This window comes from Patagioenas fasciata, chromosome 13 (genome assembly GCF_037038585.1).
Source record: "Patagioenas fasciata isolate bPatFas1 chromosome 13, bPatFas1.hap1, whole genome shotgun sequence".
In the NCBI taxonomy this organism is placed as follows: domain Eukaryota; kingdom Metazoa; phylum Chordata; class Aves; order Columbiformes; family Columbidae; genus Patagioenas; species Patagioenas fasciata.
This window is the reverse complement of record NC_092532.1, coordinates 22,515,015-22,539,591: the sequence shown is the minus strand read 5'-3', so window position 1 is coordinate 22,539,591 and position 24,577 is coordinate 22,515,015.

Genomic DNA, 24,577 nt, shown 5'->3' with positions numbered 1-24,577 from the left:
AGCTGCAGGTTCATTAGTATCAGCCAGTACAGCTGTGCTGCTCACAACAGAAAGCAAACAGCCAGAGCTTATTTCCACACTGTGCCTTTTGTTGGGTCGTGTGAAGTCTCCTCTCACATTGATAGAAATGTGTTTAACACACATGAAGAGCTATGCCAAGTGCCTCTCTGCTGTTACCCCAACAGATTCCCCCACGGAGACAAGTGTTTTACAACGGTGATGGCTGCAGTTGCTGTGGGCTATGACGGAAATCTTCAGATGGTTTTGTGGCTGCTTTGAAGTCTTCCCTGGCTCTTGTGGAACTCCTGTCTGGAAAACCTCTCGCTTCAGCCACATACAGAAGACAATTGGCCTCATGATGCACTAGGAAACTGTGCAACCTGCAGTGCATTTACCCGTTTGGCTTCAGACATAAATCTTTTAATGGGCCTTGAATATAGAAGACAACTAGTGCACATCCTAAGATTACTATAAAGTTATATCCATAGCTAAAGCGGGGGGGCACAAATCACTCTGAGATTAGATTTCTCTGAATCATAAAGATTCACCATAAAAACCTAGTTATGAGCATCGTTTAAAAAAGAGTTTCAGAGCATGAAATGTTAGAGACATTTGCAATTTTTTAGAAAAATAGTGACTTGTTCAAGATCAGATTTTAAATCATCCTCTCAAAGCTGTCTGAATACTAATTTCCTGTAGACAGGTCAAGGAGACACATAAAAATGTTGGCAAAATGGGTTTTAGAAGTGTCGTGTAACACACCCAGTACTGGAATGACATGGTCTACTCTCCTCAGAAAGTGATTAGGGTCACAGTTAAAAGACATTGCATTTTGAAAGGTGTAGATAAATGCCTATAGACAGTTTAGAAAATTTTTAGTATCTCACTCTTGTCAAAATCCTTTCAATCTGATTTTAAGATCTCTGAATTTAATTAGGATCTTGGTGAAGCACCAAGAGAGAAAAGTCTCTTGGAAAGGAAAGGAGAGGCAAAAGGGAAATTAAAGAGAAAATGAGAAAGAGAAGAATAAAAATAAGTTTATAGAGGTAGGTAGAATATAAAAAACCCCAGATTATCTCTTTGTTAGGGGTATCTTACCTGTAGAACCCAAAGATTGTACTTACTCTCTAAACTTTATCTTTAAAACTACTTGATCTGTAAGCTGAGTTTGGCAAGGCGGCGGAGGAAGGATTTGGTTTGATTCCCTTTAATCATTAATCTAGTTTATCACCCTTTCATATAGTGTCTTGGGCCATATATTATTTTCAGCAGCTTTGCTTTCTCCGATTGCTATTAATAAAGGATATTGTCTAAAGCTTGGACATTGTATGGTGCTAGGAAATAAAACAAAAGTCTTTGCATCTTATTGCTTTCAAGTCTCAATAAATTCAAGGTACCTGGATGGCTTTTTGTCTTGAATTTACAGCTCTGGTGATGAACATCTTCAGGGTGCATTCAGACATCAAGAGAAGGTTTTGCCTCAAAAAAGCTTTCGTTTAGGAACATCAAGTGCAAAATTAATGATTCGGGATTCAGTCTGGAAAAAAGAGATGTAAGTGTGAAGTGAACCTTTAATGGTCTGTAAGGAGGAGTGAGGTTTTATAGCGCTGCACTTCCTACCACTTCAATAATAATAATAATAACAACAGTAACAATGCCTACCTCTTAGGTTTTCATTTCCATCAGCAGAACTCAAGTAATTTTTTTCATTTCTTATCTTAAAGCAATTGTTAACAAAGAAAGAAATGTGATAACGTGGTGTTTTCCGGTTTTGTCTCCTCTGCCGAGGCAGGTTGCAGAGAAGGACCAAACAGCGGATCAAACTCTTTTTGAGCAACCACATTTTAGACAGATAACTATAATTTCCTTGAAGGTGAGGTGGAGATCATGTCATGGCTACACAGGATATCTGGCTCCTTTGAGCAAAAAAAGATGGTGTTTGTTGCATTTTAAAGCCCCACCGTTTTTGCTTTCAAATAAACAGCACAAGACCAGTGTTAGGCCACATTAGTATGGCATGTTATTGATGGTTGATGCTACCTATCTGTTCAAGTCAGACAGCTAAAAACCAGATTATATTATTTTATAAGAAAAACAATTAAATAGAAGTCTTAAAATGCTCATGAGTCTGAGAGAGCTTCATTTTTTTCCTCCTACAGCCAACAGAAAATCATCATGCCACATGGAATTAATCCAGGTCGCGATGGTGCAGCTGTGAAGCTAGAGGACAATTCATGGAGATCGCTCAAAATGACTCTCTGTTTTCATGTTGTGTTTAATGAGCCTTTTGGTTGAAATATTTGTTACGATTTACTTCATTTCCAGTAAAAGATGAATATGGCTCCTATCCAAGATAATGCCTGAGATTCAATAGTTTCTACTTTCTGTACCTATGTTCTGTAGGTCTGCATTCACTTTCTCATCAGCGGGGTTTGAAAAGAAACAATCAGGATATTCACATAGGTCAGGTTTCCCTGAAGAGACCTCGCCTCTCATATTGGTGTTCTTTCTGCTAATCCAAACGGAGAGATGAATAGTAACAATTCATTTCAGCTATATATTATTAATTTTAAGCAGCCTAAGTTTTCTTTCAGCCACTTTATAGTACCCACATGTAATGACCCTTGCCCACATAAATCAGCCGGGAAGAGTTAATTTGCTTACTGATGAATCCAGTCCTGTTCATTTCCATCCTCTTCCTGCACAACTCTGAACATATCGCTCAGATTTTTCTTGATCTTCTAGAAGAAGTAATGCAGAACTAAACCCTTCCATGGAACTTGGAAAGTTGCCCTTCAGCTCCCAAATGCTGACTAGTAACTACAGGAATCTCAAGTGTTTCTCCCAATCGTATTTAGTGCTACTATGCTAGATTATGCTTGATTTTTGTAATGTCCATTTTGGTTAAATGAGGTGATAATTAAACACAGTCCATGGAACAGAAAGTGTTATTCAAAACTAACTAGCAAAGGTCACAGAATAAATACAATGACAACTTGCTAAGAAGGGAGATTATCCAAAGTCTTGACTTGGTGTTACTTCAAATCCCAAGACACAAGAGAGTTTTTATTCCTGTGCAATTCCTTTGTTGTTTGGGGATTTCTGTGTATTCCTTGGCTTCAGTTCCTGTCAAAGCCATCCAATCAACTCTGGTGACTGCTTGGTAAAATTCCCTTCTACGCTTGGGTCGCTATGTACTGAAGAAGAAGGTTATCTGCACTATTAAACCTTTGACTTCTTGTCTTTTGAAGAGATCATTTTGCATTTTGCTATGGCAGAGCTGTAATTAGATCTGTTAATTAAGGACAGAATGAACTTTTCGAAAACTCTAAACCCCTTTGCATTTTTGATAAGTTTGCTTAGGTTGTTACTGACCTTCATACAGGGTCTGCCACTGCTTATTAATTGTTAAATTTTAATTAGGCATGCTGATGAATGTGCTAGCCTTTGCAATAAATAAAAGATAGCTTCATTTATAAACAGATATTTACCAGTCTACAGTGAAATTATCTGCTTTCCTAGAACACATTTAATTTAACATATTTTGATAACAGTAATTGGTGGTATCTAAAACACAACCCAAACAGATAAACATAATGACTCCCTGGTTCAGAGACTGGATTACCAGTGCAAACTGAGCTAGGACACTAATCTTAAAAACACTGAACTAGACGGCTATAACAGCTGGTTATTCATGGTATTTTTACTGAAATTCATGGTATTTTTACTGAAATTCATGGTATTTTTACCTAAATTCTTTCAAATTATGTTTCCCAGAGAAGAATCAACTGTCCTTACAGAAAAAGCGGGTCAGACTGGGGAGATAGAGAGGTAAGTGCATGAAGAGGAGGACCATCTTTCATGCCTAAGGGAAATGAAACTCTGAAGCACTAGCAAGCGACCTTTTTTCTTTGCTGGTGATAAATACGTGGCCATATTTTTGCTTATGTGACCCACTCAGGGACTGCACAGAATAACCCACCAAGACGGTTGTGAAGCAAAATAATGGGAATATGTCCCAAACTCCCTTGAAATCAAAAGGCTACCAGGAATCTAAAGTATTCTTTCAGATTGACTAAGAGCCCCATATCTGAAAGAAACATGAAGAATCTATCCCGTTTGATTACTCTAGTAGAATTAGTACCCACATTGTTGAAATTGGAACTTTGGCCACTCCCACCTCTTGCCTCTTGGAAGCATCATCAGAAAACCTCCTCCTGGTGAATGAGGTATTTAACTACCCGTGGCCATCACCATGCAGAGTTAACAATCACCACCTTCTGACCCAGCACACTCATGTATGTAACTTTAGCCCCAGTTTCAGTGCCAGAACTCTACACTGCGCAACGAACTGTGAAAATAATAGAGAAAGTGACTGAAGTCCTGGTTCAGGTAGAGGTACATGGCAAAAGTCACCCTTAATTCCCACACAGTCCCTGCCAAACTTCAGAGATCCGCGGCCGAATGCTCTGCACTGCTCTTATCTGGACTGACCACATACATAATGCAATGCTGCTGTACCCAGTGCTGATTTTGTAGCTGTTTCAGTGTTTGCCTTGAAGAAAGAGCACGTATGATTCACGTTTTGCTAGGAAGTTTAGTAAGCATCTCTTCCCAAGGACTGGATAATTAGATAATTATCATGTTGTCGGTATTATTACTGGTGAAATGCTACCTAAATTCCATTAGGGATGGTCCACATGGGTTTTGAAAGCTGATGAAGTGCACTGCTCCGAGCTGTGTGTGTAGTGCCAGGGGTCCCCTGTCCTCTGCCCATCTCAAAGCGTGTGGTCACTGCCGCTTGGTTTGATGCCACTTCTTCAAGTGTCGAGTGCTGCTTTCAAGATTCGCACTGCAAGCAGCAGGGCTGACGACTGACTTGCCAGGGTGATTTCAGGCAGTCATGAAAGTGCTGCTTTTCAAAGGCCGGTGCTTTGGGAGCATTCTCCCACACTGCAGGAATATTTGGTAGTGGTACACCTAGCTGCTAATGGGACTTACAGCGGGAATTCAGAGACAATAGGCAAATGCATTTTCTGGGTACTAATAAGTATGTCTTCCCAGAAAACACATTTCAACAGACCCTTTATGTGGGACTCGGTGATATGTGCATGATTATCTACTGACATTGGAAAAGAGACTTAAGCCAGTTTTCAGTGTTCAAGTAACCTGTCTGCTGTTAACCCTGGTCTATCCACAGATGTTCCTGGCGAGTCTACTGAGAATCAATTCTTTTTCTTTTGAAATTGCGTATGATTGCATGCCTGGCTTTGCTTTTCCCTGCTATGAAAAAGCAAGAGAAATATCTGAAAGCTTTCTCCCTTACAGACAGAAAAACGACATTGTATCTTCAGCACAGGGTGGGCATGCTTCATCTGATATTCGAGACACAGACTAATGCATCTTATGCAGTGTTGTTGATTTAAGTAAAGACCAACACCCTAGAAATACAGTTGTTGCTGCACCAGAAAATGGGGCATGAAATAGAGGCTGCATATCAGTCTTTTTAATAATGATCTCCTCTGAGCGGTATTAACGAGCTGGAAGAGAGGAATTATGGTTGAGCAGAATTTCTTCCCCTTGAACTTGGAATAGCAGCAGGACATGAAGGAGCCGTAATAGAATGTTATTTTACAAGAAGTAAATAATGTAACAGAGTCTATAAGGATGTCAGCAGGAGAGTTAGAACTGTCATAGCATAATCCTGACTTGAGCAGCAATGTGTGAAAAAGTAGCCTGCAGCAGTTTTTCCAGCACTTCAATAATTTCTGCTTTCTCACTGATCTTTGTTTACTCTACTTACCTTGTCAAAAAAATGTTTTACCTCATGTTCAAATGCGAGTTAAAAGAGGAAAACGTATTCCCAGAAATCCCAACTTTTCAAGCATACACATTTTCTTTTCTTTTTCAGTTGTTGTTATGGAAAAGGTGGAAAATTTGTATTCCCTTCACTTAAAAAACATAAAGATTAATAAAACCATAAATAAAAGGAAGCCTGTATCTTTTTTGCTTATTTTTCCTTCCAACTAATGAATAATTGAAAAAATTGGCAGTATTACACTTCACATCCTTGTGATACGATGGTGTTTTTTTCCAAAGAGTCCTCAAGTGTAAGCTCAGGAGGTTCATGAAACTACACTATTACTGTTATTGGAATACAACAGCGTCTTCCAAGATAGATACTGCAGCACCTTTTTATCACTACAGAAGCAAGGCTGAGAGGACAAGTTTGCAACTAAATAAATGCCAAGTATTAAACTGAAACTGCAAAAAGGGAGGGGTGGGGAGAGCAGTCTCTTTTTCATTATTTCTGTTTTCATATGACATCTCTTTAAATTTTCTTGAACCGTTATTACAGGAATGTAGTAAAGACTGGGGGACAAACTAAACCAAACTTTCAGGGTGGCTTTGCTTCTGCCTTGACACCGTGCACTGAATTCAGAGTACGTACCCCTGGAAGAAAACTCTCACAAGCTTTCCTTGGCACAAATTCACTCTGACTTGCAAGAGGATCTAAGCACCTCTACTTTCCAAATAGCGCTGCTTCTCTTCCTACTTGTCTAACTGGGACTCTTGCAGAAACCAAGATCCTATGCAATGCTCTCACCCCATCCTAGTCAAATCCTCAGGAATACTATGCCACGCTTTTAATTCAAATTGTGCTGGCTCCTCTAAGTTTGAGACAGACCTTTAACATCAGTTTAGTGTAATGTGTTTGTATGGAATATTTGTCTTGGTTTTCAGGAAATACATTAAAAACCTTTCACTGAGAATATGAGATATTGCATTGTCCTTGAAATTGTGTTAGGTCCTTCAAAGCCATTTAATCTCAATTAAAGCGGAGCATACAAGATAAGGTGCTCTGAAGATGCATTAAAGCGTGTTAGAGTGCCAAGCCTCCGTGCACTTTGACACATCCTAAAAGCACTGTGGCGTTGGTTTAAAGGTACAGTTCAAAAATCTCCTGGCGACCCATTATCCATGGATCATTAGCATAATTCAGAACTATTACAGTGTATTGTGCCAATGCGTGCTAACAAGAACTGTTAATGTACGAAGTCTTGACATGATAGATTGTAATGCCTCTGGTTCTGTCATGTCAAGGGAAGTTTATGCATTAAATAAAACACACCAGGGGATTAGATGGCTAAAGATTGGAAAAGCGCAATAAAGCCTTTTAGTTCAAAATCACCATTTGTAATCTATGCTGGAACTGCAAAGTACAGCCAAAAGTTTGACCTCAGACGGACAGTCGGAAATGTATTTGAAATGAGTTCAGAGTTCTCGGTGCAGTCCTTCCACCACAGGACGGCCTCCTTCACATCATCCCCACCGGCATCCCACCGACTGCCGCAGAAACCAAGGCCAGGCTGCCCTCACAGCTGAGCGAGCACGAGACATTCCAGGGTGACACCACTAAGTTCAAGCCGCTATTGATTTTGCTGCACTAATTCAGAGGATAAACAGAGGACTCAATTCCCCAGAGTCATCAATCTGGCACCTTTCAAGCACATTTAGATTGGCATAGGCTTTTGTTTTCTGTTTTCTTTTTTTCCCTTCCTAATTACGTGTTAAGTGCAGCAGTGTTAACAGATGTCACTAGAATATAATTCCCAAGGATTTCAAGAGCAAATAACACTAGGAAAAAATTGATTTTCAACAAAAATATTTAGCTATCGTGATTGTTTAGAATAAATTCTATTACTTTCTTAGATGCCTTCCTCAAATACTGGTTTTAGAGTTATTTCGTCATAAGGTTTTTGCCAAAGTTGCCAGCAGTGTTGAAAGGCAACCCCACAGGAAGAAGATGGTGCAACATGAGAATTCACCAGCCACAAGGATGGAAGGCATTGGGCCACAGTTTTTACAGCAGTATAATCTCTGCACCTATAATATGGTACCTATTGCAAAATCCTACTGTGGCAGAAAAGGTATTTATGTTTATAACATGCTAAAAAATACCACATGAGTACCATGATACCCTGGCTCTATTTTCTTCTTGCTTTTTCATCTCAGAAAACCATTTTATATTTCTGTCTGCCTAAATTTGTTGACAGTGATATTTTTTTAAGCAGCTTACTTACTATGTAAGTCTTTGGTTAGTAAATTTACAGTTGGTTTGACTTATAAATTAAGAAAAATAAATTGTGGAGGAACCTGAAGTAATTAAGATACCAGAATGCTCATTTAGATTTCTACAAAATAATGATCTCAGAAGCACAGAGTTCCCACAGCTTCCAAACAAGGTGGTGAAAGCTGCAAATATTAAGCCTCTCTGAAAGCGGAGCAGTTTTAATACATCTGCCCACATGTGGATGTACACGCTAAAACTGATGCCTACAAATTTTGTGACCTCAGGCATAATAATAACTGATTAGTAGTTAAACTTCTTTTTGAAGTTCAATACCGCTGCCTCTTTCTTTTACATGAATACGCATGGGTAATTTTTAATATGTATCTATTCTGGACATGGCAAACAGGTCACAAACAGACGAACACACTTACATAAAAACACTCAACACTGAGTTTTTGTAGTTCATGTACAAGGATTGTATGTTTGTTTAATGCTACTCAGGTCTACTGCCAAAAGTATCACTGATAAAAGTAGAAGAATAATCAGTGAAAATTGATTTCTGTGTACTATGGGAATATCCCTGACTCTTATCAGGCACTCTGCTGTTCATCTTCTACCAGAGCGTGCTGCCTGGAGCTGTAGCAGCACAAGGAGCTCAGACCGGTGTCTCCACGCCGGGAGCTGCGCACCAGCCCGTCAACAGCCCACTGAGACCTGGCCAGAACCGGACCAGCTTGTCCTGCCCGCTCCAGGCACGGGGAAAGCAAATGTGGATCTGTCTGCATCTGATCACAGCTTTGTTCACTTTTTTTTTCCCCTCCAGATTTGCCTTTGGGATGAGAAGTGCTCGTTTTGCCCATTCTGAGTATGGTTTCAGGGTGTTGCTATTCCACTGGGAGAAAGTGTGCTAGCACCCTTCCCACTGACATTTGTCCACAGCCTGTGAAGTCCCCAGCATCAAACCAGAAACTGGCCAACACCCACTGCACAACAGCTTCAACTGAGTGCTGCTGCTCCTTCTGCCCTGTCCCACGGAAAAAGAAGTCCCATGGTGCCAGCAAAACACATCAAAATGTTATCATTTTACCCTTACACTACTGTATTCTCCTCACTTAGGCCATTGTTTAAAATGTGAACAGAATCCAGGTTTTATCTTATTAGTGACTTGGTTCAGGCTCGTATTTCCAATACTTCTGGAACTATTTCAGTGATGAACTGTAGATGGAGTTATTAACACAGCAGAAACAGCTCAGGAAAAGGAAAAGGCCCTCAACATATTCTTCTCTAAAAAAATTTGAATCTTTGCAATTGCTTATTCATTTACTAAAAATAGTATATTTAAAAGCATGAAATGGCAGAAGGCTGGAGTGATTGAGGCGTACAACAGATACGACAAATACCTGGTTTGGAAATGCCACCACTTCTTGTCCACATACCTCCTGTTCCAAACGCTTCAGAAATTCTAGACCTGCATGAAAAGAACAAAAGCCATAAATGCAACATGAGAAGAACACAAGAGATCTCAAGATCAAAAATCAACCCATGACAAAACACATTCTTAGAGACACAAATAGCCAAATTTGCTTGATTACATTTCACCTTTGGAGTAACAATAGCTCCTCACTGTTCCCCAGATATCAGGTAATGTCACAGTTCACTCTTTTTGTGTCTCAGCCTTGTTTTTGGCTGAGCTTCATCAGTTTTCGGAGGTGGCCAATCGCCAAACCCCCATTGGACTAGTACGAACAAAACCATCTTCACTTTCCTTGACATACCAATTGCCTATTGAAAAATATTAGGGTGACATTCTCTTTCTTTGTAATAGATCTTCTCTCAACTGTTATAATACTTGCACATTTCTGAGGAAGCAGAACACCCTGTCAGTGGTGGGTTAAGAAAATCCCCTGGAACTGCATCACAAGCAAGTTTTATTCCTGTTCAGTGATTTATTTAAACGCAGTTATCTCTGAAGGATAGGAAACAAATCCTTGGGGTGTTCACAGAAGCAGCGAGTTAGGGCACAAGGGGATTTTTCACCTTCAGATCGAATTAACTGACTTTATACTAAAATGAGGGTGGTCAACTGGGATGGTCAACCAAGCATTTGTTAAAGACTACAGAACATGACTAGTAGAGCAACTCTGCTGACCTGAAGGTTTTCTGAGTAATTTGAAACCTCAGCTGTGAATTAGCAGAAACTACTGGGGCTGAAAACTAACAGCCAGTCCTAAACAGTATCCCGGAGAGCTGTTTGCTTTTAAGAAACTCCTCTCCTCCTCTATCCGTTTTACAAGGGCTTCGGTACGCATTTTCTTATCGCTTTCAGCAATATGAAGCTATCAGTTTGTACAGTTAGGAAAAGCCAGTCTAATCTCTTCTAGCCAGCTGTTCTCAGCAACTGAATGGCCGGGCAAACATGGAAGCGTCTTCTCGCATCAGGAGATTCACCAGGGGACCTCTGGCACAAAGGGGACACAACAGCCAGGGCAGCACCGCTGACGTGTGCACTGGGCGGGAGGAGACACTGGTGGGTGTTTGCGAGACCTTGTACTCCAGTGGAGAGCACGTCTGCCACAGAGCCCGGAGACAAGAGGGCCTGGGGGGCCCTCTCCCTTCAGCGAGACGTGGTCTGCTCGCTCCCTGCCAGCTTAGGGCAATAAGCAAGGGCCAAGGGAAACAATTTGTCCTCTGAACATGAAAGAACATGTTGATCACCTTAGTAAGCCCCTATTCATAAATACTTCCACTGCTTGCCTAATATCAGACCTTTAATTTACAGCAGAGTATTGGAGGAGGTGGGCTAATTCTGAAAATTGCCAACACAGACATTCATTATTGTCCATCAGAGCAAAGTGGTCTTAATAGCTTCTATGTAAACCTATGTAATAGTTAAATATGCAAGTTTTCTTACATGGATAATGCCATAAGATAAACTGTACACAGAAAATTGTTCACATTTACAGGCAGTACGAAGATCACGATTTTTAGCTGTCTTAAAAGAATGCGAAGTTACAATTTAAAAATGAAATGCTCTGAGAAATGTTTGTTATAGACCTTATGATACTGCAATTGTTTAAACTGAAAAAATCCACACCTAGCAAGACAATAACTTGATGGCTTGCTAAAAGAAAGATGCCATAATAATGTATTCATGCTAAGATCGCGCATTAAATGGAAGCCCTACTTGAAAAGACTTATGTCTGATTCTCTGTTACCCTAGGGCCACTTAGACTACTCTGATACAACAGCCTTAGATCGTCAGTGCTGTTTATGCAGTACAGCAGGAATGGGAGTTCTGGCTAATATTTATATACTTGAGAGCGTATAGCTATTTTTTAATGCATTGTATTAAAAATACCCTGGAATGCTGAATGAGATTTAATAGAACCGATGATGTGGTTATGCTGAGCACTTTTGATTGTTGAAAGAACAGCATTGTCTAATACATTTTCTTGCTAAGGAACACTAGAGGTCTCTCTAAACCTGTTCTCTTTTTATGTCGTTTCTCACTCTTGGAGTGCTTGTGTATGACTCTTATTTTGGACCATAGTTTCTGTTTATGCTTTAGACAATTTACCTCGTATAACCTGAATGCTAGTGTATAACACCCACTTATTGAATTAATTGTTTAATAGGGCAATTAACTTCAACTATTTCTCTCTATAAGTGCGCGAACGAGATCATTCTCTTCCTCTACATAATATGACACTATTGTAATGAAAAGCTAAAGACAATTGGATAAAGCAATGCAGCATTACTCTTCCAAGCATGATCCAAGAATTACTGCAGGCAGTGGGACTTTTCATAGTGGCTCCAGCTGCATTGGGATTTGAAAAAAGCCGCTTTACTACATCAGAGACGTCCATTAAGTTGTATCTTTTTTAACAGATTCACGTTATCACCCCACTCACTAATGCAGAGTTTACGTTTTAGGTTGTGTATGTGTTAACTAATCTGTATAATATTTTGTATATCTTTGCATATCTCTCAACTAGTTGGTTTATGAAGCATTTTTCCCACTCCTCACACATTAAGAAATGCTGCCTTGCACACTCAGTTAGCACTCACAAAACAGTGTTTAGAGCTGAGCTTCTGAGCAAATTCTGCCGTGGACATACTCAGGGTATCATCTGCTCACTGAAGCGTGTAAATTCTTTACCGCATAATTCAGTGTCTTTGGCTGACTCCTGCCAGAGAGCCTGCACAGAGATCCACCGCACTGTCACCACCGGCTCTAAACTAACCTGTGGCAACTAAGGTAGTTACAGCCTCTCCTCTGCTGGAATTCATTGGTGCATGGCAGGGAGAAGAGGACCCCACGTGTGCTCCCCCCGGCACTGAGATTTGACCGTGGGCTGTTCACGACAGAGTGGAAAAGGCTGTCACCTCAGCTCTTAGAGAGACCCTTCCCACTCTCCCTCTTTCTTATCCCCTTATTACAGCCTTTACCAGCAGTTGTTGGAATGAACTGGAGAAATACTTAGGATGAGATGTCAAAAAACTTAAAATCTGATATAAGATCCATTGTCATTGGTATATAATTCGGCTATATTAAGCGGATCACTGAGCACACACCTTATATATGTTGAAGTCCCTCAGAGTATGAGAGTCGTGCAGTCATCTACCTGATTTTACCTCAGTAAAAAACAAGTCTGTCTTTTGGTGTCTTTTGGTTCACATGCAACAGCAGCAAGTCCAGCGCACTGGATGAGGGGAAAAACTTCACTGTTATATTCCTTAAACTTTACCCTCATCTTCCACCCCACTCACTCTGGAGACAGGATGTTTCACAGAAAAGGATTGGTGTTGAAGTTACCACTCCAGCTGAGAGGAGAGAGAGCAGAGCTCTATTTCATGAGAGATATCTAGTAAGCAAGTGCAGCTATGGTTATATAATGCAAATAGGATTTGCAGGGAAGGGAGAGTTATTTTTATGTTTTTCCTCTAAGGTTCAGTGACGTTCCTGTAAAAAGCATCATGTCTTATTTCAGAATGGCTGGTCCAGGATATGCCACAGAACAAGCAAACAATGCCACGGTTTGTATCGTGGCCAGGAGACTAAGCTTGTTAAGTCAATCCAAGTGGTTTTCCCCTTCCATGGGCATCTCAGCTGATACACAGACTTACCGCATACTACACTAGCAGGTATCGCAATCCCTACGCGATAAGAGAAGACAAGTTTCAAAAGGAGCCTTTCTACCTTTTTCAGCCCAAGCACAGTACAATGGTTACAAGGGTAACCAAGGGCACTGCAATGTTGTTTTTGTTTCGCAAAGCAAATGCCAGTTCTCCAAGTGTAATGGCAACTGATGGCAGCTCAAGGCTATATCCATATTTATTCCATGCGTGTACCAGGAACTAATAGTGCTGGGAGGTCACTGTGGAAAATAATGGGATCTAAACAACTACTTATTTACATAAATATTCTAAATAGGCCTTTAGTAAAGTGTCGTAGTTATAGAAATAATTACCCTTCCCATCTCCTCCCCGACTTCTGTGGCTACACCTATTCCCTGTTAGTATAGGTATTCCATTTTTCATAAGGATCTCTATATGCCCTGGTTTTTATTGATTAACATATGAAGGTCAAACCAGATGTGTGTTTTTCTCTCCTCAGGATCCTGTTACCAATATCATATTTATCAAGCAGGTAAATTATTAAGCACATGCAGCAAAAATTTAAAGCAAATGAAAATGAAACCAAACACAAGCAGGTTATTTACATTATTATTCTAATCTAATGACACACTCCAGTGCATGGCTAGTGAGATGTGCTGCCTCACAGTCATAGAAGACTGGAGTCAACTTACACTCCTTCACTTAGGTCAAGAAGTTCTGTGTTCAGCAGCAGTCGCTTTACCCTGTGAACGTCTCCCCCCGCTTGGCTTTGCCTTCCAAGGAAGCTGGATTTCCTCAAACAAATCCTCGTATTCTTATTTTTCATACTGCTCAGTCATCCTTATTACACAGCCTTTACCTTCTTTTTTTCCACCACTGGTAAAATCCTAACCAAATAAAAAGAGCAGGAGAAAATGCTTCTCCAGTTTAGTTTAAAATTGTAAATCATGAGTGTGGGGATTTTTCTCTCAAAATTCCTCTGAATCTACTGAAACGTTTTGTTCATTTCAAAACACAAGTGTTTCGGGGTTTATTTTTCAGGATTTTTTTCTCATAAGCATCTAAATGACATTTAAGTAAATTCATATATATACAAATTCAAATTATTGTTTTCTGAAATGTAAGAAACAAAAACTTGATTCTTTCTAGTTTTCCTTTTTCAAGCAAAAATTCTTCTGAATTTAAAAGAAATCGGAAACTGCATTTTTGGCAAATGACTATTGCTTGTTCCTGGTTCATTTACGGGTTAGGCAGATGGACCGCGCACCCGTGACGATGCTCACGTGATGGTCTTGCCACTGTTTGCCACCTTAGCAGCTCAACCGATCTTGTGCTCGTAAAAAGATATGTGGAAACTATCTTTGTGATAACCAATCTCTGCTATTGAATAAAGCCCATTTTCAAACAGCATTGTGAGAACCCCACCACAGCCAAATTACTCCTGAGTAAGCACAGACTGACACTATCAGAAGTGTATTTTCTGTTACTTTTACTCTATGTAACTTGGCTTTAAGTAGGATATAGTTTGGCTTTGAATATTTTCATTTAGATTCTTAACAGATACATATTGTTACTGTTACTAAACCTTTCAGATACATAAAGGAAACAACACTGAAAAGAGAGGGAATTTTAGATAAAGGGAGATAAATCTCTGTTCCTAGACAACTGTTACACAATCTTTAAAATACATGCAGCCCAAGGTGTCCGTTCCTAAGGTCTTATTTCAGCAAGCCTTAGAGATAAGGAAATTAACACAACCTCACCAAACACCAGCTGATTCAGCCTGCAGGGTTGATGGATTTTAAAGTAAGCAAAGACAATTATGACTATCCAGTTTGATTTGCATCGCTCAGGCCAAAGAATTTCATCCAATAAATCCTGCTATCAAATGAATTATTGCTTCCTACCACGTAAGCAGTCTTAGATCCAGTAAGTTGTGGCTGAGTTATGGCATATCTTTCAGGAGGGCATCCAGCTTCCTTCCATTCTCTAATGCTTACGAGGCTAGGCACCAAGCCCAATAAGCCATCTCCTATTCCATTTCATAGCGCTAGAACTTAATCCACCGAGGATGTGAAGGTAAACTTCGGTTGTTGTGACATACTCCTCCCATGTACCATTGCCCTTCCCCGTGCCAGAGTTCTACCTTTACTCAATGAGATAAGTATTTCTCCAGAAATTATGACAAGAGTACCGAGAAGAAATCAGTCAGCAAGAGGATCTACAAAAGGCATCATTCCCATCTGGATCTTTTCCCAAATTGTTTTGCAAATGGTGGAATTTAAAAAGTGAGGCAGAGATTGGAAAGAGGAGTGAAAAAGACACAATGACAAGGGACAAGAATCATGAAAATATCTGAGATCTATCTTGTGTCTCTCACTAGAGATTTTTGAAAATAATAGCCCGAACTTTAGGGATGTTACCTATGGTCTCATTGTACTGTCAACAGTGAGTTATACACCGCTGGAGAAGACCTCGGATCAAATAGGCTCTGAATCTTCTTTGGGTGCCTCTTTGTTTCTGTTAACACACAGCAATATATATACAGCGGGTACATTCCTTACCTAGATGTCAGTTTTGTGGGGTAAATTTGAACTTTAATCATAGTTATATTGAGATGAATGTAGACTGAAAATGACCCTATTTATTCTACTGTCAGGCATCTGAAATCATCTTGCAGCTTAATTTGTGTTTCTATTACATCATTTCAAAATAAAATACATTTAATAAGGAGAATCCCAACAACTTTAGGATGCAGAAGAGGTTTTGTTGTCGTGGGTGATTGCCGTTAGTGACATAAGCAAATAAAAGATGTCCCAGCTGCAACCCATTCTCCTGCCTGATTCCAAATTTTAATTTGAAAATGGCTATTTTTAGGCCAGCCCTCATTTGAAGTTGTTCTCTGGCCTCAGCATGCAGCTGATTGCTGATAACCCGCTGGAGGGAGCGGGGGTGAACCAGTGCAATCTGTAAACACCACCAATCAGATTGACTGAAAAGCAGAGCAGAGCTGCAGAGACCTTTCCAAGATTCGAGCCTGATCTCTGATACTCTGCCTTCCCTTAAAGATCCACTCTTCAGTTAGAAGTGACACTCTGCTCACAATTTAAATAGCTAGCAGAAAATAAAAAGGAAAAGACCCTAAAATTCTTTTGCCAGACTACTCAATGCATTTAAGATTAAGCTGAACATTTCTATACATCTGTGACCTTTAAAATCTGTTAGGAAGGTGAGATGTTAGGATTTAGTCTCAGCCAGGTGATTGATGTATTTTTCCAAGTGTAAAGCAAAGCTATAGTCTGTAGTCTAAAGCCTATTTATAATCCTATTTAACTGCACTTGGTATAAAGGTATAACTCATTTCTTAGTGCAAATAGCCTGGCTCTGCAATAGTATGGTATATTTAAAGAAAACAAAGTAAGGACTTGGAGATTGCCTCCGAGATACATATTATAGAACTGTCAATAATTGCCCTGCACTTGAAGGAGTTTTGTTAATACGAAAATGTGATGGCATCCCTGTAAGATAAGTGTCAATAAGGGTATTTCATTCATCCACTTAACTTTACGAAACAAATTGGCAATGACAATAAACAGGAACAGAAGCAGCTTTGCGGGTGGGGCATTTGTTTCTTGAGCTGCTCCCAAGGATGTGTCACTTTATAGCACTCGTGCTAGTGCACAAAGAGCAGTCTGGGGTCAATTGCCTATCGACAGTAGCGTTTCATGCAGCCCCCTTCACTCTTCTTAACCTGGTACACTATACTGACCCATTCTTCATGTGCTCAGGGAGAGGTATGTACGCAGATGTAACTGTGCATGCCGATTGATGAGGTTTTACCATTCAGGTATTCTTCCTGACAGTAGAGAAGTAATGGGAAGGAGAGGAGGGCTTTTGTTATCCCTGAAATACAGTAATGGCCCAAATTCAACCGCTGCCACTTCAGTGTCAAATGGAAGTCAGACCCTGATTGTCCTTTAGTTCTAACTTCCCATCATGATGATCCTGCTGTCTACTCTTTGTTACCTCTTATTATCTGACACAGGACTGCAAATCTCACAGCAAACCATTAAGAAGCCCAGGCCATGTGCCTACATGGAACATTTTTTCTTATCAGCAAAACTTTACCTTGTTTCTGGAAGGCCAGCCTGATTTTTATTTCTCCTTCACTGTTTTCTTTTTTTCAATATGCAAGGTTGTTAATAACACATTGGCAATGGAGCAGAAACAGCAAGCACAATCTATTTGTTTTACTTAAAGGGATATACCTTAAAGTCTGTCCTGATCCCCTGACATACAGAGCGTGTACCACCCTCTGTGGGTTGGATAAGTATTAAGGGCACTTTATGCACTCAGGTTTCAATCCTGCCACTGCTGAAATCACTTGATTTCTGCCTTAAAGCTGCAATAAACATTTATAAAGAAACACATCCCTGGTCCTTCAGTGCAACTTCTTTTTGAGTTTCCCAGTGAAGGAAAATGTGGGAACACTGTGTGGGTTGTTGGAGGCTGATCCGCCTGTGTGTTGGGTCCCTCCCTGCCAGCCAGCCCAGGTGGATGCGTTCCTGGCTGCTCTCTTCCTTCACTGCCCTTCTGTCTCCCCAGTGAAGTATTCCTGGCTGCTGGCATTCAGAGATGGGCCCACCTGCTCCCTCAAGAGCAGAAACACCCTTGATGTTTACCCCAGGGAAAAGTTCCTTGCACTCCGCAGCTCCCAGTCTCTATCTCTGTTTGCCTGCCCCTTTTTCATATTCAGTAACTAGAGGAGATCGTCATGAGGTTTTGCTCAGGAGGATTTTGCCATGAAAGGGATGCTATTGAATTTAACAGCCTCACCTTCCTTTTGCAACAAAACATGATGTTTGTGGAATGACAAAGTAAAGCATTCCCTGCAATCACAGACAAGGAGCTTTCTAGACTACGGATGTCCCAAGAACTATGTGCAAATGAACTAAACCAATTTAAAATCACATGAAGTTTCAGGCTCTGAAATTGAGTCTCAGTTGAGCATCTGTCTAAATACCGCTGGGACTTGACTACAGGGCACACCGTCAACAAATCCCAACCAAGTATACATTTGAAAGGGGTCAATAGAGAAATGTGATCAAACCTAATGTTTATGTGGGCAAGGAGAATGAAATATTAACCAGCCTCTCAAAGGAAATACTGCATCAACACAGTGGAAGAAAGGTCTCATTTTATTCTGTATAGGCAGTTTGGAATTTCCCAACTTCTCCGAAAGCATTGCTGGAGGAACACAGCATATATACTTATTTTACCTGAAACTGATAGAGCATCACTTGCTGTTACATCTCCATATGAAAACGTTAACTGTTAGTGCTGCACCTCTCAAGGAAAGAAGCAGAAATGAGAGAAAACAAAGCTCAAGTAGCAGGTAAACATCAGGGCTCTAAATCTTTCTCTTCATGTCCAGCCTTTCTATTTTGGTTCTTTGCTGAAAGACCATACCTAAGAAACATGACTGTCAGCATTCATTAAGACCAATGCTTAATCTCAGTTGACAACATCAATGTCAGAATCGTAGCTGGGAGCTGGCAGCATTTCAATAGAGGATTCTTCTGAGCTCTTACACACTACTTCAATAAATAATCCTACCGGGAAATATGGAGAAGAGCATTTAAAATGATTTTAGCTGGCACATCACTACAAGGTTGAACCATCATGTAGTGATGTGCCCACTGCCTAATTCCACTGTGAAATGTTGAAATACAGCTTTTAGCTCCACAGAAGCATGTAGGCCTCTATTTACATGCAAATTGATGCTATTCATGTGTGAACTACAGCAGGTACTGACTCTGCCAGATGGAATAATTTGGGGATGGGCCCATTCTCTTTTGTTCAGGGCTGTGTGTATTCACACATGCTGTAGATAATTGTTGGAGTTTCTATGTCATCAGAAGTCCCAATTACATAACTATTTAAATAGGTTACTTTTTTTCAAGTGAAACACGCATGCATGCATGCAGTTGCATATAGTAAAAGTAATGATGATGATAATCACACTTATAATACTACTAGTAGTAATAACATCATTAGCAATAAGGGAGAAGCAGGTGGTTCAGGGCAGAGTATCAGGAAACCTGGACGTGTCACTGCCCAGTAATTCTGGACATGCCATTTCATCTTGTCTCTTTTTTCCCCCCTTGCTTTCATCCGCAAACTGTTCGCAGAAGACAGAATACTTTATTCAGTTTCCTGATTTGAAGTAGGCAAAAAACCTCACTAACGTTACTGTAACAGACATTTACATGCAGTTCATTGCATAAGCCCCCACTTGACCTTCACCAGCAGTGAGGGTCACTTGATTTTAATCAATGGCAGTCCCTTCCACAGAATTAGGATGACAATGCAAAGCAGTAGGTGGCTAAACTGACTGATGAAAACAGGCCTGGTCTGGCTGATAGTGCTCTATTTGAAGCACTGATATGCTTAATATTTCTTCAATTATCATCAGCAGAGAAATCAGGATATCAGTGTGTGAACCTCCTCGACATGCAGTGGCCAAACTTATATAAGACAGCAACAAACACAAGACCTGAGAGGAATCAAACAACAGAATCAGATGATCTGTTTACAATTGGAGGCTACAAAGGGTTTATTAGCCAGTTATTTTCATTCTCTTGAAGCTGGAGATGCAGAGACAGATTTTGACAGTTGCACAAAGAAAAGGATTTAATTAAACTGAAGAAAATGAGATGAACTTTGCATAACAAAAGAAAGGAGGAAAACACACCTATCTTGCAGAAATAGGCTGGGACAGGATATGAGGGGCTGTCCTCACCTCTCACTCTCCTTGTACCCTCTTTCTATAGTGTGTACTTCAAGTCACACAATAGGGGAGCGACTTGGCTGCTGCCAACCTGCACTGTTTGCACTGGGTCTGCACCCCAAGTGTTACCCTGCTGGCAGCCCCCTGTCCTCTTTCCCTCTGTCCTCTGTCCCTCTGTCCTCTTGCACCTCTGGCCCTCGCTCACAGCCTCCCTCACTGTGCCCAAACCAGCCTGCTTCTGCAGTGAACATCACAAGTGTTGCTACAGAAAGCGATGAGAAAGGAGCACGGCAAGAAAAGAAAAATAGCTGCATATTCAAACATCCATGAATGGAAATGATTGAAAACATCATAAACAAAGAAACCAGCCAAAAAAACCCTATACCAGAAAACCTCTGAATTCAGGCCAAATACGCAGCCATTAGGAAGGTCAGCAGAACCCTTTCCTTCTCCAGTTTCTCCTGTTCCAGAGCCATTTCACGAGCATTTGGCTTCACCGCTCCCACCCCCTGGAACACTCCCAAATGCCTGTACATTTGGAGGTCTCCAGAGCTAGCAGATGGGTTTGCTTCACCTGTAAGTGTTGGCTAGCACTACAAAACACAGACCTGCTATGAAATCATTACAGTGGGAAATACGGCATCCTCTTCCGACCGTGCCAAAAATCCCTTTACAGTAATCCCTAATTCACAGGAGGAAAGTAAAATATATTTATCTTTAAATATATTTGCTAAAAGGCCATTTAAAAAGAAGATCAGACAATCATACACTCCTGCGGAAGAGGAAAGAAAACCTAAGGTGTGAGCATCATGGGTAAAATGGCACACACTCAGATACTAGTGCCTGAATCTTTTATTTCCTTTAACAGAGATGAAAAAAAAAACAGGAAATAGTCCGTTCTGGACTTTTTACTTTCCCCATGTGCTTGATTCTAAGCCATTAGTTTTAGATTTTAAATACAATCTTTCCTTGTCAGTTCTATGGGATAATAATAATTAGGTCAGGAAATGGAATAAAGTGCACTACCCTGAAATGGGGATCCATATCGGTGGGCGTCCGTCTCTTCAGCGGGTATGCACATGTTTGTGAACAGAAAGGCTCGATGTGCTTGTCTAGCTCACCAGGAGATAATCGGCATACGCGCTGACAGACCTGCCTGATAATCAATACATTGAAAAAAGCCTGAACAGAGGAAAAACAATGAAAAGTTATTAGGTGCTGAAGACTTCCAGAGACGCTGAGAACTACTGCACTAGATTAGATGAAAAGACCACCTGGTTTTGCACTCAATCTCCGAGAGGGACCAAGGAGAGAGTACAAGAAATGGGAATGCACGGGGAAATGCTTTTCCTGCTGGGCTCAGCCTTCAGATTGGAGCGCAGACTTGTGTTTACTAGCCACTAATAAGGTCATCTTTCCAGAGATTAATCAGATTTTGAATCCATGTTTAATTCTACCTTCTAAAAATCCCGTAGCAATGAGTTCCACAAATTAACTGTGCAGTTTGTGATGAAACTTTCTATTCTTTCTGTTAAACACTCTCACCAGTAAGAATACTGGTTATGTTATTGTACACCAATCTTGAAAAGCCGTAAAGTAATAATTCTTGATGCTTTTCCCTTGTATTGTTTATGATTTTATCCACTTCACAAGCATCCCCTTTCAATTATTTTCTAAATCAAAGGCTTGTAATCTGTGTGATCTCTCCTCCTATTTTGAGCATTCTTGTTGCTTACTCCTGTTTCGATATTCACCCCTGAGCGCTACTTTAGACTTCTCAGTGCTTTTATCTGCTATTTTATTAGTTCTGCGAGTTCGAGGTCTAAGGTTTTTAGCTTTCCATTTGATTACCCTGATAATTTTCTTATTGCCACTACACACGAACTTCCTTCCCAGGATCTCTGATTAGTGCAGATTCTGGCTCAAAGCCTTGGAGTCCCTCCCTTCAACAGAAAAGCTGTCCACGTATTCTTACCCTTTATTTTTTTTGTCTTTTAACCAGTTTTTAATACATGAGAGGCCCTTGCCTCTGATGCTTTGATAGCTTAGTTTCTGTGAGAGTGTCTCATGAGAAACCCTGTCAGAATTGTTGAATGGAAATCACTTGTTCAAAATGTTTGCTATCATGATTCAGAATATTCATTCGGGATCAGCAATCTATGGAAAGGACTATTTGATTTCTGGAGAAAGGGAAAAGGAATTTTGCATCATTTCTAGGATGTTTTCTGACATTCTGTGTCAAAGTAGATGCTGCAGATGACATTAAAATATCATCATTTCCTTAGCTTAGCTGATGTTTTTGTAATGTTTGGTGAATAATCGAAGTAATAATTTTCTCTAAATTCTATATAATCTCACTTCCACTTCTTTTCTTTTATAAACTGAAAACTAAAATGAAAACAGGGATGATCTGAAATTAAATAGAAGAAGTTGAGTTTGCCTTCACACACATTTGGGTGAGGTTGAAGAAAAATGCCTGCCCTCCCCAGAGTCAATACTCAGCGCTGGGGCCCCCTGGCAGCTCCCGTCAATCCCGGCTCAGAACGCAAGGCCTGCTCAAGGTATTACACAAGCAAGACAGACTGAAAGAAGTGTCAGACGCTCCTTGGCTGTTGTCTATTCCCGTCTTTAACAGCGGATCAGCCTGAACTGCTCTGGCAGATGCTGCGCTGCCATCAAGCATGTGTAGGACGTGCTGTGCGGGGAGAGGGCACAGTCCCTGCCAGCGCTGGCAGGCCCCCCTGCAGCTCCCTCCTGGCAGCAACAGCCACCCAAAGCCCCACTCCAGCAGCCTCCCCAGCTTGGCACCTTTCCTTCCCTAAAGCCCAGGATGCACTTTAAGCGCAGAGTGCTCTGATGTAAGGCTGCTTCCTTCACAACCCAGGAAGGAAAGAGTAGAGAAAAGCAAAAGCTTTAAAGCAGGTGGGAAGTGAGGATCGCTTTCAACTGCTCTCCTCCAGTCAGAGCCATTCTGAAAACCTCTCTCCTCCAAACTCTGTGCCGTAAACCCCCTGAGCCTCCCTGCCGACGCTCTCCGTCCTGGTCCCCATTCCCTGCCACGACCTCAGCCCTCCTGCCCCAGCGGAACCCCCTCTGCCGTCCCTCTGAAACGGAGCTTTTCCTGCTCTGCCGAGAAGCCGTACGAAAGCAAAGAGTAAATGGAAATGTATCCTGCTGACACGGGGGAGGTCTCTGTCTGCTTGAAATACAAGTTATCATAGCGATTTGGAGAGCTAAGCAAAATGAGCAGAGAATCTGTATGAGCGGGCTTTCGTATTCTGTTTCTTTCTGGCCATGGCATGGAGAAAAATAATTCACAAAGGAAATTATCTCACAAAGACGTAACGTAAGAATTAGTAATGTCTAAAATAAAATAAACCCTTTTTATATTTTCCTATAATTTAATTAAAAGAAACCTTTTTCATCTTCAAAAATGCAAGTTAACTTTTACTGTATTTTATACTCTTGTATTACTTCCTGATGAATAACCACATGGAGATAAAATTCATATTCACGTGTACCAGGCATCTAAGGATATAAAGTATCAGAGACATATTGTTAATTCCCCCATCCACACATTGCAAACCTAAAAATATCAGCTTAAAGATTACATTTAAAAGACATCTGCAAATACTAAGGACAGAAAAGGTCATTAAATAGACTTAACACTTCCCTGAACTTCAAACAGAACCAAGAGTTTGAGTTCCTGCTGGAGGTGCCATACCCACTCTGTTTTAACTCTCTAGTTGTGACCAATTTCATCCAGGAAGTGATCATTATAACAGAGAAGCTCCCCACAAGGTATATATGGAGCTACACAACAATTTTAGAATAGAAGCTAAAAATGGAATTTTAAAAAGGTAAAAAAACCCCAAACCTAGAAAAATAATATAGAAATAGTTAATGCAAGAGAACTACTGCTCCTTAATAAAATGGAGAAAGATAATCTTAGAGTAATTTATCAGGAAATTGTTGAATTTTTTCCTTTCTTAGGTGTTTTGTATCAGCTGGGAGCCATTTACTCCTGCACTGCAATTGAAGAGAACATTTGCCTCCTCGGTTTTCAACTCTAATATCTCATAGCACAAGCAGAGCTTTTGTTATGCATCAGCAGCTGCCAATATTTTAATGAAAGGCTCCAACAAAAATGGTTGTCCTTTACTTTTGATTTATTTTAGCTGGCAGCTCTTCAGTTTCACTCCCCAGTTCAAACCCAGTCTGCTGCAGCTTCTGCACACAGTGCTCCAGGATCACCCAGTGTTCTCCCATTACAAACTGATTGACTACACTGTCAGAACCTCTCAACAACATTTCCAGTCTCATTTAAGCTACAAGACTTTTGTTTTCAGCAAAGCAAATTCCCCATTCTAGCCTCATCTCCTATTAAACTGGAAGGAATATATTCTACAGCAGATATGTTCCTGCTTAATCTAGGCATTTAGCAAAGTCTCTAATTCTACCTCTTCCTCCTATAATCTGCATTTGTTTCTCAACAATAAGGCCTTTCTTTGCCTATTAGTTGACTTAAGGTTTTAATTTTTGAGATATTTTATTCTTGTATGAGTGTGTATTTCACTAATGCTCAATCTTAGATA